We start from the raw sequence: 14,783 nt of genomic DNA, 5'->3' as shown, positions 1-14,783 counted from the left end.
TTGTGGCGTCCCACTGGTTGCTAAGAGATCGGCCATTTGTCGGGATGTTCATAAAGAAGCGGTATTCCGCCCTGGAAGGTTTAAGCATAGCTTGTCGAGGCTATTTATTATTATCTAAATGTCTCCAAAATTAAAAATAATAATAAAAACGTGAGTTAATCCTGGAATTGCACCTTAATTAAGTACGTCTGTATTTGTATGAAAGACGGTATGTCGTCATTGGAGCCTATGGCTATTTTGGTGAAGGGAAACAATGTGACTCATATACATCAATTAAATCACAAACAACATTGTAAATATTCAAAAAGTGACATATATGAACAGTTACAATAGAATCATAGTGCATATATTGCAAAACATTTACAGCATGCGCAATACATAATAGAAAGATTAACGGGTACCACCCTTGATTACTGATGCCAGCCAGGTCAGTCACCACACTGTCTTGCCAAGGCACCACTGAAGGGTGAGTGCTTTTTTACACAGGCCATTAGTTGACCCTTTCTGATAAGTTATAGTGATACTTAGCCCCGCTATTTATTTATCATTACAGGTGCCCAATGAATTCTATTTGACGTGCACTCTGAGAGACATTCCCCTTTCCCACTCCGTCCTGATGAAGACCCGTTGTTGAGGACTTGAACCACCCACTTCATGGTTGGGTCGAAACGTCGACGACATTCCCCCTTGGGAGCCTGTACCTACTAATCCCTGTCCATTGTCCCCCCCTCTCTCTTCCTGGCCACCCCATTGCCAACGGTGCAATTGAAGGACCAAGGAATTGTATATAGCATTTAGCGAGTAAAAAAGAAGTATTTTTTACAAGCATTACCTAGGACAGGCTCATTATTTCTTTGTATATAAATCATCTACACTATTTTCTGATCCTCTTGATCATTCACTTGAGCACTCACTTTATCTTTCTCTGTGCACGTCTCCTCTTTTTATAAAATTGTAATTTGCGTTATGATTTGTGTAAATATATGTACATAGTTAGATTGATTTTCAAACATTGCTATATGGTATATTAAATTAATCGTCCCAAGAGGACCTTTTTGGTTTCATTGGTTCTTTGGCACTTACTGTAATTAGATTTCTTTGAGGCTGTGGGCTAATATCCTCTATGCTATTGAGACAACAGATTCAATCTGGGTTTTGAGTCATTTAAATTGACCGAATGCTATGATTATTCTCATTAGTAAAATTATGTCTAGGACCATTTGTTGTCTGTACTGCTAAATACCCAGGTCCTTTGACTACATTGGGTCAACCCCTGTTTTATAACAGTTTCCTTGTGCAGGGATTCCTGCGAGGGTTTTGTCTTTTATGTGTATGAAATTGTTGTGATTTATTTTGTGTGTTTGAAACCAAAACGGTTGAGAAATAACCAACCACTGATTACATGGCAGAAAAAGATACTCTATCTTATAGCGAGGAGTATATCAGTAAATTGATAGAGACCCAGGGGGGCGGCAGCTTCTTGGGTAGGAACACTAATCCAATTGATCTAACTCTCAATGACAAAATTAATAAACTAGAGAGACTGTAAAAGAAATTAATCCGCACCAGATTACATGGCCATACACTAACACAATACCTCCAAGCGAATGTAATTCCCATTGGGTTACAGGTACGAAACGAGCCGGCAATCTTTATTGATAACCCACACTTTAAGGGCAAGTTTAGCTTCATCAGCAATAACTGTTCCAGGCACTGGATGGTGCTTGGGGTGGAGACAGCACTAGAGGAGGTTGAACGTCTGATGAAAGAAATATCAGAACTAAAAAAAGAGATAATTGACGACAAGGCTTTGAGCAATGCCAAAGAAGCTCTTGAACGCCTAGAAAAAACTATAAAAGAATTTGAAGTGTTTACACAATCGACTAAATTGGATAAATTGGCGAAGGACTTGAAGTTCTATGATAAGAAAGCAGTTTATCCATATTTAGCTGAAGAGTACTACAAACAAGACAATCAAGGGAGGTTCGTTACCAGAGGACGAGGTGGTTTTAGGAAGTATAATACCTTTTCTGACTCCTCGGCCACTAGTAACTCTGACAACGAACAGGAAAGACCGAGCACTAGCCATCAGTACTCTGAACATCAAAACACTTTTTTAGAGGAGGAACAATGGGCAGGGTTTCAGAACAGGGGCCGCCCCTGGGGGAGACCCAGGGGAAGGGGCCAATCCAATTGGAACACAGGCAGGGGAGCAGCTGCGAAAAAACAGGTGCGTTTCAACCAGGAAGCTCACGGAGAGATCAGGACGAGACGACAGCATTATCAGTGGTGAATGTTGCTAGTGAGAGCCCAATAATAAATCTGTCATCATACATTCTGAAACCAGCTGAGTTGAATATATTGGAGAAGGGTCTCTCATTTGTCCCCACTAATCTACCCAATACATTTAGTCTGAAAACAGAGCTGCATCAGTTTTTCCGCAAAGTCAGATTAAAGCACTACTTTAACAAAGTCCCTTCCAAACCCACTTTTACCAGCACGGGCCTACGACCACCATCAACTTTCACCCCAACGTCTCAAATGGTATCGCATAAAATCCTAGCCTTTGAACAGGTGGTGATGCGGGACGTGAACCTAGTACTTAAAGAAAAAAAGTACATTAATTATAACATCAGCAAACAAGAACGTCAGGCACTTGATTCTCTGAAACTTAATACTGACATTGTCATAAAACCCGCGGACAAGGGTGGTGCCATCGTTGTCCAGGGGAGAGAGGAATACAAAACAGAGATCCTTTCACAACTAGGAGTGGTGGGGAACTACAAAAAACTAAAATCGGACCCAACAAAAGAGATAGCATCCAATATTAAATCAATCACGGATAAAGGACTGGAGGAAGGTTATCTATCCAAACAAGAATATAATTTCTTGAACAGCACACACCCGAGACTCCCTACGATTTACACGCTCCCAAAGGTGCATAAGAGGCTAAACAATCCCCCGGGTAGACCCATAGTGTCTGGCTGTGGGTCTATTTTGGAACCCTTGTGCAAATTTATTGATATTTTCCTAAAACCAGCAGCTGAGGGTACAATGTCCTATGTGAGAGACACCATGCAAGCGATACAACTAGTGGATGGCTTTGCTTTCAATCAAGACTCAAACTTCCTGGCCACCATGGACGTTACATCATTGTACACTAATATACCACAGTCAGCAGCTATTGAAGTGATTAGAGAGATTTTGGAAGAACGCCCCAGACCATGTCAGGTACCTACTCAATTCATTCTAGATTTACTGGAGATTGCTATGCGAAAGAACTTCTTTTATTTTGATGGGGATTACTATGTGCAGACATGCGGAGTAGCCATGGGGGCAAGCTTTGCGCCGGACCTGGCTATACTGTTTATGGACGCATATGAAAGGGAATTCATATACAGTGACACTAACCCATACTTCACTAACATCAGGACATGGCGTCGATATATCGACGATGTCCTAATGATTTGGGAAGGCGATGAAAAAACTTTGATGGATTTCCATAAATGGTTAAACCTACGCTCTAAGGATATACAGTTTACCTTGGAATTCAGCAAGAAGAAAATTTATTTTCTTGATATCAATATAGTGGAGGAGGAGGGATTGTTACACACTACCCTCTATAGAAAATCGAGTGAGAGAAATACTCTACTTCGTTACAATAGCCATCATCCGCGCAATCTCAGGGACAATTTACCGTATGGTCAATTCCTGAGATTGCGTCGGAACTGCACCCATAAGGAGGATTTTTTTAATGAATCCATGTCACTTATGGAGCGCCTGTTGGAGAGAGGCTATCCACAACGACTGTTGAAAAAGGCAAGAAAAAAGGCCTGGTTTTGCCACAGAGAATTTCTGTTGGAACCAAAAACTAAAGTTAATAACAGTGATGAAAGGATAACATGTGTCACCACATTTAATACAAAGAGCACAGAAATCAAGAAGATAATAAGTACCCATTGGCACCTGGTGGCGGACGATATAGGGATCATGTCCCCACCTATGTTTGCCTTTAAGAAGGGAAGAAGTGTGAGGGACTATGTAGTCCAATCATTGTTACCCAAAATACCCAGGGAGGGCCAGTCGACATTATGGAACACACCACCTGTATTGGGCCACCATAAATGTGGATCATGCAAAGCATGTCAACTAACACAGGAATTACAATCATGCACTCACAACAACTACACGCATGTAATGAAACAACATACTAACTGCAATTCAACTGGAGTGATATATGTGATTGCATGCCCCTGTGACTTTTGGTATATAGGTCAAACGGTCCAGAAAGTCAAAACCAGAATCCTCCAGCACTGCAGCAGGATCCGCTGTAGAGTCCAAGGGGCCCCACTGGTTGAACACTTTACAAATTTTGATCACACACCTGAAAGTCTGAAATGGTGGGTATTGGAGAAGGTTACTGTCAATGTGAGAGGAGGCAATTTTTCAAACTGTTTAAATGTGCGTGAGTGTAAGTGGATGCACACTTTTGATACTGTGAATAAGGGCCTCAATGAATATGAGGAAATAACAAGACAGATGGCAACGCTCTATAGTGGTTGAAGCCTCTGCGCCAGTGTGGTGACTGACCTGGCTGGCATCAGTAATCAAGGGTGGTACCCGTTAATCTTTCTATTATGTATTGCGCATGCTGTAAATGTTTTGCAATATATGCACTATGATTCTATTGTAACTGTTCATATATGTCACTTTTTGAATATTTACAATGTTTGTTTGTGATTTAATTGATGTATATGAGTCACATTGTTTCCCTTCACCAAAATAGCCATAGGCTCCAATGACGACATACCGTCTTTCATACAAATACAGACGTACTTAATTAAGGTGCAATTCCAGGATTAACTCCCGTTTTTATTATTATTTTTAATTTTGGAGACATTTAGATAATAATAAATAGCCTCGACAAGCTATGCTTAAACCTTCCAGGGCGGAATACCGCTTCTTTATGAACATCCCGACAAATGGCCGATCTCTTAGCAACCAGTGGGACGCCACAATGTAGGCGCGTTGGTTACTTAGTTACGAGCACAAGCACGCCGCGTTGGATTCAGCTTCCGCATTCCATAACGCGGATCGGTGAGGGAAGCTGTGCACCACTCAGCGGAGCCAGAGTGAGACGAAAGAAACAATATCTTTCGCCCTCAGAAAAAACGGGGTATGTAAATACGGAGCATTCGTGTGTTTTAATGGAGGCCCGAAGTTGTAATAGCTTTGGGTCTTGCTGGCATCGCCCTAATGTAGACGTATTTTGTCTCATTTCTTCTACAGCACTGTGTGTCTGTTTTGCCCGAAATTTAACCAAACCAGCGAACTAACGCCTCGACATTCAGTGTCAGTTTGGCTTGAAAAAGATTTTTTTGAATAACAGCAGTGTACACACGTACTGGGTAAGTGATCACTGCGAGAACATTGTGAGAACAGTTCTTAAAGAATTTATGTATAGAGTATAGACCTCCCAGATGAGTACTTGGATATATATACAAATAAGTTTGTTTCTCACGTACTGACTGAGATATTGATTTATCAGACAATTGGCAATTACTAAATGGATTTTGCCTTATCTCTCACTGTTATGGAGTTATTACAATTACTAAATGGACTTTGTCTAATCTCTCACTGTTGTGGAGTTATTACAAAGAGAGAATAGTGTTGTAGCACTAATGGCTACCTCCTTTCTTCTTTTTTGTTCTTGCAGTATAACTTTGGATATTTTAACATTGTGGGTGCGGATCAATCGACGCACTTTGTCTTGCCAAGGCACCACTGAAGGGTGAGTGCTTTTTTACACAGGCCATTAGTTGACCCTTTCTGATAAGTTATAGTGATACTTAGCCCCGCTATTTATTTATCATTACAGGTGCCCAATGAATTCTATTTGACGTGCACTCTGAGAGACATTCCCCTTTCCCACTCCGTCCTGATGAAGACCCGTTGTTGAGGACTTGAACCACCCACTTCATGGTTGGGTCGAAACGTCGACGACATTCCCCCTTGGGAGCCTGTACCTACTAATCCCTGTCCATTGTCCCCCCCCTCTCTCTTCCTGGCCACCCCATTGCCAACGGTGCAATTGAAGGACCAAGGAATTGTATATAGCATTTAGCGAGTAAAAAAGAAGTATTTTTTACAAGCATTACCTAGGACAGGCTCATTATTTCTTTGTATATAAATCATCTACACTATTTTCTGATCCTCTTGATCATTCACTTGAGCACTCACTTTATCTTTCTCTGTGCACGTCTCCTCTTTTTATAAAATTGTAATTTGCGTTATGATTTGTGTAAATATATGTACATAGTTAGATTGATTTTCAAACATTGCTATATGGTATATTAAATTAATCGTCCCAAGAGGACCTTTTTGGTTTCATTGGTTCTTTGGCACTTACTGTAATTAGATTTCTTTGAGGCTGTGGGCTAATATCCTGTATGCTATTGAGACAACAGATTCAATCTGGGTTTTGAGTCATTTAAATTGACCGAATGCTATGATTATTCTCATTAGTAAAATTATGTCTAGGACCATTTGTTACCTATTTTAAAACCACCACCTCAGTGCACACACAATTTATTTGCCCCCACACCCGCACGCACCCTACGGCTTCCTCAAAAAGATCTCCGATAAAGAGCCCCGGAAACGGTGAGCCCGTCGAGCATTGCAGCGCCGGCCCGACGAGGAGCAAGGCCCAATGATGAAACATTTGAGCCTAAACATATGGAACATTTTGTGTCCAGGTTGTAAGAGGATTGAGGCCTAAGATTAGAATGATGATTCAACAGCATTTAATTTGTTGGTAGAATAAGTCGGTTGACACGAATTTATGATATGCTAAAAATTGCAAAAATTAGATTGAGATGAGGCAGAAACAAAAATTGATAGTGTTACAAATTAAGACCTCTCAGAGAACAATTCAAAATCCTCGATTTGTAGGGAATGCCCCTCCAATGAAGAGAGTGTATCAACAGGGAGCTCTGGTGATGCAGGGTAGAGGTGGTTTTCCGTCACAAGTTCGAGGTTGGGATGTCCATATTGATCCCAGTACTGGAATTGATGTAGCTACATTGAAGAAGTCTAACCCATGCCACTATTGCAATAAGTTGGGGCTTTGGAAGCGAGATTGTCGTCTTAAACCAGTGAATCAGGCTCAAAATCCAGGGTTTGTAACACCCCAAAATAGTAATTCCATGCAACAACAGAATGTACCCAGACCTAGTGTCATGTGTCCGAGTTAGGCCTGGTAGGAAATAGTGCCATTTTACATATACACAGTTCTTTCTTTAAGTTCCCTTCCCTTTTGTCACATCGACTTTTGACACACATTTGCATTCATGACACTTGGGTTAGTTGTAAGAAACACCGACCTTGCTAACACAGAGAAGTTCATGTGAACACTATCGCACTGCCTTGGCATTATGTGCAAGGTCTTCACGTGCACAATACAAATGTGTTATTGTCCTGTCCACTTGGCGACACAGCTATCTGTGGAAAACAAATAGATGCCTGATCACAATCATGCCCCAAGGCAAGGATGCCGTTTTTTACAAATAACCTTTTGTTTCCAAATACAATCTGAGGAGACACTTCTGCTCACTTTGAGGGGTCGCTGCATGCTAAAGCTGTTTTGCCTAGCAGCTGCCTGACATCTCCATCAGGGGTATCCAGTTTGTGACCAAGACGGGGTGTCCAGTTTGTGACCAGGATGGAGTCCTATACTCTTACCCATCAGGTAAAGGGGCTAAATCACCCAGAGGGGGTTTCTTGGCAGAACACACATTTTCACCCAAGACACATAGGTTAGGGATGGCTTCTTAGGAGTACGCTAGCTTGTTATAGCATTGTATATGTATGTCTATATTATTTGCCTCCACAAAATGGTGTAACCTTTTGTTCTAATTACTGTTTTGACACTTCCTCATTACTTTCGTCTGCTTCTGTCTTTTAATCACTGCAGCACATATAATATATACAAGAATCACTTCAGTTCAATAAATATTGAAAACATCCCTTTGTGTATTATTTGTGTAATTCTCGGAGCAAAAGAGAGCATGGATGACTTAGCAAAAAGTTCTAGGTCTGTCTTCACGGTTTCTGAGTGAGCAGGGTCATCATGTTCTGTCACCTCTTGGGGTGTCTAGGTACTTTGTCTCCATTGAAGAGCCAGTTCTTGAGTCTCTTTCTGAACTCTGCTAGCAAGGGGGCTGTACAGGGATGGGGTGGAAAAGTTCCAGGTCTTGGCAGCGATGTAGGGTAGGAGAAGGAGCGGCCTGGTTGCAGCTGCGATGGATGCGGGGGGGTGCGAGGGTGGGTGAAGAGGAGCACAGATGTCTAGAGGGTTGGTGGAAGTTGAGTCGATCGTTGATGTAGACAGGTCGTAGGTCGTGGCTTTGTAGGCATGCATGAGGATCCTGAACTGGCATCTCTTCTGGAAGGGGAGACAGTGGAGGTCTCTCAGGTGAAAGGCGATGTGGGTTCGTTTGGGAGGGTACAGGATGAGTCTGGCTGCAGGGTTCTATATGGTCTGGAGTCTTCTGAGGAGCTGGGTGGAGATGCAGCTGTAGAGGGAGTTGCTGTAGTCTAGGTGACTAGGGATGATCTTTCGGGTATTGGGTCGGATCCATCTAAAGATTATGTGGAGCATACAAAGTGTGGGGAAGCAGGAGAAAAATACTGTGTTGTCTTGTCATGGTCAGTTGGCTGTCGAGGATGATGCTGAGGTTGCAGGCATGGTCAGTTGGTGTAGGTCCGAGTTCTGCAGGCCACCAGTTGTGGTCCCTTGCAGAAGTGTTCCTCCTAAAGATCAGTACTTCAGTTTTGTCGGAGTTGAGTTGGAAGCAGTTGTCTCTCATCCTTTTGGCTACGTTGGTCATGGCATGACAGAAGTTGGTTTTAGCGTGAAGTGGTTGTATCTGAGCATAGGATCAGTTGAGTGTCATCTGCGTAGGAGATTGTTGAGTCTGTTGAATCTGATGACGTCTGCCGGGGGGGATGGAGATGTTGAACAGGGTGGGTCTGAGGGACGATCCTTGTGGTACAACGCATATGATGTCTTTGAGTGCGGAGGTGAATGGAGGCAGTCGGATGCTCTGTTTATGCCCTCTGAGGAAGGATGCAATCCACTTGAGGGCGTCTTTTTGTATGCCTATGTTTTAGAGTTGGTTGATGAGGTGGTTGTGACAGACAGTGTTGAATGCCACAGAGAGGTCGAGGAGGATCAGGACCACCGTTCTTCCACTGCCGAGTAATGTTCGGAAGTCATCTGTTGCAGCTATCAGTGTGGCCTCAGTGCTGTGGTTGGCAGAAATCCTGATTGGTGAGCTGCTGGTTGATGCTTTCTCGAGTACTTTGGCCGGGTAGGAGAGCCGGGAGATAGGACGATAATATTTTAGATTTGTAGGGTAAGCAGAGATTTTCTTTAGAAGGGGTCTGAAATCTGCATGTTTCCATTTGTCCGGAAAGGTTGCTGTAGAGATGGAGGTGTTGACGATGCTGGTGAGTTTCATGCTGATTGGGTTCATTGCGAGGTTGTAGAGGTGTTGGGGGCCGGGGTCAGTGGGTATCCATGAGTGGTTGGAGGTCGTGGCAGCTGAGTTGGTTAGTGCGGTGAGGGGAGACCAAGTGGTAATGGTTTGTCTGATGATTGCTGGCTGGGTGAGGTCGTTGGGGTTGAGGGCAGCAGGTTGGAGGTTGAAATTGTTGTGGATGTTGGTGATCTTGCTGTGGAAGTAGTCTGAGAGGGTGTCGCAAAGTTCTTGGGAGGAGTGTATGGTGTACTCTATGGCTGTTGGGCTGGAGAATTCTTTGACTATTTTGAAGACCTCCTTTGTATGGTTTGCCGCGGAGTAGATCCAGGTGGTGATGGCTGCTTTCTTGGGTTCTTTGATGTGCCAGTGACAGGTGATGAGGGTTGTTTTGTGGGCTTGTATGTTGGTGGGGTTCTTGGTGGCTCACCATTGTTTCTCCAGTTGGTGGCTGTTGCACTTACTAGTCCTGAGTTCTGGGGTGTACCAGCTGGCATGTTTGGTGGGCTTGTTGGGTTTGGTAGGTTTCAGTGGGGCAATTCTGTTGGTGCTATTAGTGGTCCAGGTGGTAAAGTTCTGGACGTCCTGGTAGAAGTCTGTTGAGGCCTCGGGTTGGTAGGTGGTGAGGGCTTGAAACCACTGAGTTTCGGTGACCTTGTTCCAGTTGTGGTGAGAGGAGATCTGATGCCTGGTGATGGTGAACCGTATGATGGTGTGGTCAGTCCAGGTGAGTTCCATGGTGTGCCTCAATTTGATTCTGTTGCTGGAGGTGAAAATGGGGCAGAGTGTGTGTCCAGCTGGGTGTGTAGGTTCATGGACCAGTTGTGTGAGGGCGATGTTGTTCATATTCTCCAGGAGGGTGATGGAGTTGAGGTCATCGATGTGGAAGTGTGCTAATGGTGGCACTTTAAGCTAGCTGGCCCAAAGGACAACATATCTTACAGGGGGTGCACAGAATCAGTCTGGCACCTTCCTAAGTTTGTCGTCCACAAACGCGCAGTTCCGCCTGACTTGTGGAAATTACACAACATGGCGCCACCAACGTTGGTTGGGTTCTTATTGTGTATGGATTAACAGAGTAACTCTGTTGTGCTCCCTCAGAGATCCCTACACACCTTTTAAACCGGAGACATCCGTGGTGGTAGGGAATATCCTCCTCAACGGAGTAGGTATTTTTTATTTATTTATTTATTTAGTAGTTTGTAGAGCGCACAGCTACCTCCAGCGGAGGTGTCCCGGCGCTAAAGAAATACCCTCTACTGGGGGGAGGAGGGGGGTTACAGAGATTTGTAAAGTTATTAGATAAGGGAGAAGAGACAGGTTTTGAGTTTTTTTCGGAAGAGGGGTTCTGATGTCAAGAATCTTATTTCAATGGGCAGTTGATTCCAGAGTTTGGAGGTGGTTACTTCAAAGCCTCTTCCACCCGTGCGGGCTAATCGAAAGCGGGGACAGGTCATCAGGCGGAGGTGGTTGGATTGGAGGTTCCGGGTGGCTAGTGAGGGTTTAATTCTGTGGCGTAGGTAGAGAGGACCTCGAGGGGGCGTGGCTTAGCAAGCCACGATGGCGGCTGTGTCCTGCTGAGGCTCCGCGATCGGGCTAGCATCTTGCCCAGTTCCCGAGATCGCCGGGAGCCTCAACTCGCCCAAGAAAGCACCTGTGATGTCCCTACACACTGGGGCGTCCATCGACAGACCCGGAACTGCTGCGGACGGACGGCGCGAGCCGGACTGCCTTCTGCCGGAGCCGAGTGGCGCCAACCCCTGAAAATGGCGGACGCGGCTCTGGCCTGAGGGAGGGCGAGCCGCTGAGGAACGGCTCCCTGAACGGCGGCCCCGGCGAACGCGGTCGGCTGACTGCTGCGGAGGAGCCTGCGGAGGTGAGGAGACCAGCCCGCCGGGAGGGCGCACCGGACGGCGCCTTCCTCCGTTCAGCGTCCCGACACCCAAGATGGCGGACACCACCCAAAGGCTCCGGTGCTCCGGAGCTGTCTCCCCGCCAAGGACCTGACCGGCCACCAGCCTCAGCCGGCCTGCCGCCGCGGATTGCGGGGGGCCAACGAGCGGGTCGCCTTCGCGAGCGGGGCACTCCGGAAGCCCGCAACCTACACAGAGGGCGGTGAGTGCGGATTTCTCCCCTCCCCCCCCGAGGATCTCGACGCCGGCGCCCTGGTGGCCCCCTCCTCCCTCGGGGCCCCATAGGAGGTCGCTGCCTACCTGGGGGACCCAGAGTGCGTTCACCGCCACACGTCGCCTGATGATCCCGGGTGCCTGACCCTAAAATGGCGCCCATGGAAGCCTGACGCAGAAGCAAAACGCGAGCCTCACCCCGAGGGCGGGGGTGCCCCGCTCGTGCTGAAGGAGGTACCAGTGACCACGAAGAGTCCCGGAACAACAGCGAGACCGGCCCTCAGAGGTCTGCGCCGGACCGCGCCCTCTCCCTCACCACCCCCTTGTTGTAAATTATACCCTCTCTCGCTCCAGTGCCCGAGCGCGCAAAGTGGCAGCCGCTACACCGGGGCTCCGAGGTGCCGACCCTGATCACACACTGGGAGCCTGATCGCCCTCCGATCTGCCACCAAGAGGTGTGGAAGACCTCGAGACGCTGCCGGTGGCTGTCCGCCGCCTCGGTCCTCCTCGGATTCCCACCACCTGACCTCTGGCCCCCCCGGCCGGGGTTGACACTGCGCCACCCGCAGGGCCTCCTAACGCCGTGGCCATCGGCCCCAGCAGCCACGGACCACATCTGGCGCCCTGAACTGGTGAAGGCTCCCTGAGACGGAGGAGAGCCGCCCTGAAGCCGGGGAGGATGGGGGGGGCCGATTGACACTGGACTGCCTCTGGCCCTGATACGTCTGCTATCCCCGGAGGGCGCGGAGACCCGGTGGCCCACCCGACAGTACCTATGGGGAAGCCAAGGGCCCCGCAGGTGACGGCTGTCCCTGAAACAGCCGTTGAAAAGATGCCACACACCAGGACGTGGACGCAAGCCAATACGTCACAAACAGACCCTGCACTGTCGGCGAAACTGGACCAGGTGTTGGCGGCGATCGAAATGTCTCGCCTATCAATGGAGGAGAGGTTAGGTGCCCTGACGACGGACATTAGCTTGATCCGAGACGAACACCGTAAACTGGCGGACAGGGTAAAGGAGGGCGAACGGACCGTGACCGAGTTACGACCCGTGGTGAAGATGCAGGAGGAGGACATGAGAGAGGTACTTCGTCGTGTGGAGGCCCTAGAAGAGCGCACGGTGGACTTGGAAGGACGCTCGAGAAGATGTAACATCCGCGTCCTGGGCCTGCCGGAGGGGATTGAAAATTCGGATCCTCTGACCTATATGGAATCCTGGACCAGATCGTTCACCCCGGAGAGTGAGAGATCACCGTACTTCTCCATCGAACGGGCCCACAGAGTCCCGGCCCGGGCACCCAAACCCGGCCTCCCTCCACGACCCATGCTAGCTAAATTCCTACATTTCCGAGACCGAGACGCGGTACTCCGAGCAGCCCGGACAGTGGGCCCCCTGCAGGTGGAGGATCAACATGTTATGGTGTTCCCGGACTACGCCCGGGAGGTCCAGCAGCGGCGATCCACCTTTCTGGAAGTCAAGAGGCGCCTTCGCGCTAACGACCTACAGTACTCCTTGTTGTTCCCAGCCCGCCTCAAAGTACTGTACAATGGGAAAGCCCTCTTCTTCACCACGGCGACGGAAGCACAGGATTGGGCTGAACTTCACTGCCCGCTGATCCCTAAGCCCGGACCCCAGAGGGCCCGCAACAACGACCCCAGACGATCTAGACGGCGGGGTGCGAACCGTGCCCAGACTGGCCGCCCCAAGAGCCAGGCGTCCTCCCCCACAAGGTCGCCCGACCTCGCGCAAATCATGCAAGAGCGGCGAGATGCCCTGCGAGCGGTGGTCGAGCTTCACACGTCACCCCCGGCATCAGACCTAGAGAGTCACCCACACCTGTTCACCCCAGAGAAAGACCGCGACAGCGATGGAACGATGTCGGGATTTGGCCCGATCTCTTCCCCACTCATGGCGGCACCTACATTGGACGCTACCCTGGCCGACCAACCTAACACCTCCTCATGAACAATGAACTGTCGATTCCTGTATCCTTCTAATGATCACCTGTTGTATTGCGCGATGTCTAGGTGCCTAGACTGTTTTGCCTGATTATAGCATGTGCATCCGAGCGATGGACTCTTCTCCTACAGGAGCCCGACCCGCGCACAGGCCCAGCAGCGACACATGCTGCCACCCCCGCAGTTAACTGTTGTATTTCTCCCCTAGTGGGATACTAGTTTGGATATGCCACCTCCGGTGCTATATCCCCAGTATTGGGACTGTTACCCACCCAAGGTTATACTAGTTGTTACTCCCCTTCGTCCCTCCCCTACAATTGTGGAAGCTTGGCGCGCAGGAACACACGTGACCCATATACACAGGCGACTTTTGGGTATTATAGGGGGACCCTCATCCCTACCACGGCACCCCAGGAATGGCAGTCCCACGCTCAGACATTAACATCCTTACTTTGAATGTAAGGGGCCTGCAAACGCCCAGCAAACGATACTCTGTGTACGCCTACATTAGACGCATGTCAGCCAATATCGCACTCCTTCAGGAGACACACATAAATGCTACCGAACTCACTCGCCTGCAATCTAAATGGCGTGGAACCCTCTGTGCCACGCAATACTCGGCGTTTGCACGCGGCGCATTGATCTGGGTCAGACCGGGTACTCCCTTCCGGGTGCTCCGACGGGTGGTGGACAAAGAGGAGAGGTATGCACTTCTGGAGGGAATACTGGACGGGCAGGGAATACTCCTTGGCAGCATTTACGCCCCTAATACAGACCAGGATAAATTCTGGGATCACCTCACGGGCATTCTGGCCCAGTTCACCACAGTCCCGTGGGTACTGGGGGGCGACTTTAACTGCACACTGGACACCACCCTGGACCGCTCACATCCTCCTCCCGCACATTCCCCGGCCCCCCGACAGGCAGAACTCTTTAGGACCTGGGTCACACACTGGGCGCTCACTGACGCATGGCGACACCTCCACCCACTGGCTCGCATTTACTCCTTCCACTCGATCCCACACAACCTCCGGGTCCGCCTAGACCGCTTCCTCTGTTCTGCACCAATTCTCCCTAAGATCACGTCTACGGACTACCTGGGCCGGATCCTCTCGGATCACGACGCTCACATTGTGCGACTAACCTGGCGCCCCCC

The sequence above is a fragment of the Lissotriton helveticus genome, chromosome 6, assembly GCF_964261635.1.
Source record: "Lissotriton helveticus chromosome 6, aLisHel1.1, whole genome shotgun sequence".
Lineage (NCBI taxonomy): Eukaryota > Metazoa > Chordata > Amphibia > Caudata > Salamandridae > Lissotriton > Lissotriton helveticus.
The sequence above is the reverse complement of the archived record's forward strand: the minus strand, read 5'-3'. Positions refer to the sequence as shown.